This window comes from Macadamia integrifolia, chromosome 13, assembly GCF_013358625.1.
Source record: "Macadamia integrifolia cultivar HAES 741 chromosome 13, SCU_Mint_v3, whole genome shotgun sequence".
Lineage (NCBI taxonomy): Eukaryota > Viridiplantae > Streptophyta > Magnoliopsida > Proteales > Proteaceae > Macadamia > Macadamia integrifolia.
Genome location: NC_056569.1, coordinates 16,955,425 through 16,959,605, shown reverse-complemented (window position 1 = coordinate 16,959,605; position 4,181 = coordinate 16,955,425).

Below are 4,181 nucleotides of genomic sequence, written 5' to 3'. Positions count from 1 at the left end.
CTTTGAGAGTCCTTTCTAGAGTAGGGTACGTCGGTTCCTTGCTTACGCGTCACGTGGCACGTTAGGAGGGCCCTGTAATGCATATCTTGTTGTGGTGACTAGTAGGACTCTTGTGCTAAGTGACCTGGGTCCCATGGCCCAGCTGCCGAGCAACCTGGACAGGGGGGTCCAGTTTGCCGAACTACTTGTACCTATAATGGACATCGGTTGCGTGCCACTTGCCTCTTGAACTAGTGAGGTCTTGGGCCTACCATTCTGTAATGGCCTTAGTGCCATTGAGCTTGTTGAGTTGTTTTGGTCACTGCACGATAGAACATCTATGCCTCTTTCCTTATGCTGGCGTTCAGCCAGCCACTCGATAGTTGAGGCTCTTTTAGTAGAGTCGGTCGATCAGGCTGCTAATGGCCTGCTGGTCTACTTTAGGCTGAATAGGTGGCTCTATCAAGTCTAAACCATTTTTCAGGGCCCATATCATTGCCTATTGCACTCGGACTTGCCACCCTTTTCGGTTCTCATGTTTCGATCTTAAGGATAGCACATTTTTGTTATAACAATTTTGATCCAGAGTTGACATAGTTATTCGACTATGAATAAGAAATTTGGTGAATTGGGAGAACATATATGGTTATTTGGGACAAATTAGGGTAGTCTAATATGCTGCTACATAAGCAATATCATAATGTGTCATCAAAGTTCCAACAAGTTATGAAGATATATTTTACCACATAATAATAATAATAATAATAATAATAATAATAATAATAATAATAATAATAATAATAATAATAATAATAATAATAATAATAATAATAACAATAACAATAATAATAATAATAATAATAATTACATAGTTACGGAACTATATGGTTGAGAAAAACACTTTATTGGATGATCGATGATAAATCAGGGTACTAGAAAAGTCAAATTTTTCTTAAATTTTAATTATATTACCTACCTCTACCAAAAGGTTAAGAAAGCAGATTCTACACTATGCGATACAATTTCTATGCATTAAAAGAAAACACATGGGAAAAAAGAGAGAGAATAATAATTGATCGTTTGGCCCTACATCAATATGGGGGCCAATAAAAACATGTACCTAAGCATCCAACAAGGGGATGAATGATCATTTCAATGGCTCTATGTCCCAGCGTAGGAGTGCATATCTGGTCAAGTTCTTATTCCATGAAATTAAGAGTAGTGGTATTCTGTTTGATAGCACAGTCTATGCCCTATCATTACTTGTAAATTGAATCCATCTGTCACCGATCTTTCTCCATATGTCAAAGGGACAGATATATTTTCACCTTAGGCTTCGTTTGGTTCCGCATGGAAAATTTTCCATGTAAAATTTTACAGTAAAATTGAATTTTCCAGCGTTTGTTTTTCAGTTGGGAAAATTTTCATGATGAAAAATTTTACCAAAATCGATGCATTTACCAGAAAATACCCCAACAAATTTTACGTTAAAAATGGACTCAAAATGCTTGTAAAACACTACAACTCTGCCTGATAAAATTCATAGACTCAATAAAATCGAAAGAAACAGAATCAAGGACATCTCTTCCATTATCTTCCTTGAAGGCTTCTCTACCATCATCTTTTCCGATAGTGTGTCGGTGACCTGTTACAAGGCTATCCTTTCTTGCTCTCTTCATCTCTTCTTCCCTCATTCTCCCTCTCGTGATCCCCCTCTCTTAGTCACAAATTTGTAATTTGAAATTCCCATTCAAACTCTTCATCTATAAGATAGATCTAATCGTACTCGTTAGTATTATTAACTTCAAAGAGGAGAAAGATCAGAAGAAACTATCAGAGATGGAGGGGAGCCCTAGTGAAGGAATGGTTTATCAAGGAAAGGTACTCTGGATCGATTTGCAAAAGAAAGAGTCAGTACTCCCACCAAGGAAGAGGTCTGTGAAGAAACTGAAATGAAAAGGGTTATGATGTTGGAGCTTGGAATCATCCTATCTATTGTTGTATACAAAGAAGAGACATGTTCTTACAACGACTAGAAGCCACCAATTTGTAGTTGCAGATTATGCCCACTTGATATTCAATAGAATGCTCGAGAGTAAAGTTACATAACATCTTATCAGATGTTAACTGTTTGATTAAATGCCAAACAGAAATTTGACAGTAGAATAGTCATGAAAGAAGGTGAAGGAAAATGGGAGCCTTCTTTGATCAGCTAGACGAAAAGATATCTGAGAGGTGTTGGGTCACTGTTGCCTCAAAGGCTCAAAGTATTTTGAAATACAGCAAGTGTACACATGCAAGCTAGTTCCTACCGGTCCTACCAAGAACACCTGCGACAATATAGTATTATCCAGAAGCTTGGAGGTACAAATGTAGAAAAAATTGTTCATGCCTTAAAAGACCTAACTTTTTGATCCAAAATTTGAATCTGTAACATCTCCATGTTAGATGCTCTGCTCATTGTTAATATGTCATAGCTTGCACGAAAATTGCTTCTCACCTATGTGGTCATGGACTACAATCTTCAATGAAAGATGATTAGCAAGTCTGGGCAACCATAGTTATAGCATCTCCCCTTCCCCTATATGGTTCAATGATATTTTACTTTCTATTTTACCTCTTGAAAACAAACATTGGAAAATTGTGACTCATGTAAAATTTTTCACGTTACATCGAAACAAACAGAGCCTTAAAGTAAAGAGAGGTAAGTACACAGGTTATTAACATAAGCCAAGCGGCTGCGTAGACTTTTTTTTTCCCTCTAAAACTAATTAAAGCATACGGCGTGAGTTTATTGACTCATAGATAGTCGAATAAATAGTGGTAAGCGGTTTCCATGTCCAATCTTACACCGCTGATTACGGGAGAGAGGCCCATAAAGGAAGTTAAGAGGAGGATGTAGAGGAATGGAATGGCAATTGGGCGGTTGGCTTAACACAGAGAAGTCGTTTAACTTGTTGAAGATGTTAAGGAAGAAGGAATACAGATGAGAAATGGACAAATGGGTGTGGTAATGAGCCATTGACTTTCTTACTCTACCTGTCTACTGACAGACGATTGGATAGTGGACGGATCGAGCTCCTCTACGGCGTGCTTTCTTGGCAGAGCCTGCCTGCGATGCCAACACCTGGCCGATGCCACCTGTATGGTGAACATTCACTTATGCCGATTTTGAAAATTGGACCGAATCGACCAAAACAGTTCTCTCTTCTTCTTCTTCTCCCTCCTTTCTCTCTTCTGGTCATACGGATTGACCAACACAAGGTTCACCTTTTTCTGCGCTAGGTTTTGGACTCAAATCTTACCATAAAGGAAACTTCTCTTGAAGGCCTTTCAATTGAAACCTTTTTTTTTGTTTCAATTTCTTAGTTTCCTTTTTCAAACTAAAGCCCTGATGATAATGATGTAAACTACTATTTTCCACCCCAAGAGAATCCGTTGCTAGCCCCAAACCCAATCTAATGGCAACGGCTAAACCCATCATCTTCTGTTCAAGAGGGTTTATAACGCCAAACCCTTTACTTACTCTGGGTAGCCATGAGAGGAAATCCAGTTTTTCGCCAACCCTTCTTTGCTTAGAGTTAGAATAGATCAAAATTCTGATATCTTTGAAATTAGCTCTGATGAAGACAGTGCTAGGGGTGGGCACAGCAATGATAATCTTGATTGGATCTCCGAAATGCGTTCTCCCGATGGTCATAGAGTTCAAAATAGACAAACAGGGCAAAAGATGAGGGTAAGGAGAGAGAAGAAGAAGAAGAAGAGATGGGAGAGGATTTGCTTCCTCCAAATAGAATGAGAGAGGACAGAGGGATCGATCTGCAGAAGAGATGGGAAAGGGTTTGCTTTGGTACGACGGGAAGAGAGAACCGTTTTGGTCGATCCGATCCAACTTTCAAAACCGGCATAAGTGAATGTTTACAATACACGTGGCATCAGCCATGTGTCAGCATCGCAGGCTGGCTCCACTAGGCTCTGCCAAGAAAGCACGTCGCAGAGGAATTCCATCCGGGTTAAACCTGACCAAAGGGTTCCTTACCAAACTAGCGCACCTAGAATTATGGCCCTCATATGTACGCCATGTGAGTCCTTAACCAAATAAAAAAGTCCTTTAACGTTTATCCAGCAAGGAATTCCCTCTAAAATTTTGATAGTTCCTTCCTACTTATTCATAGTAGGAGGGAGGGGAGGCTTCCAAAAAA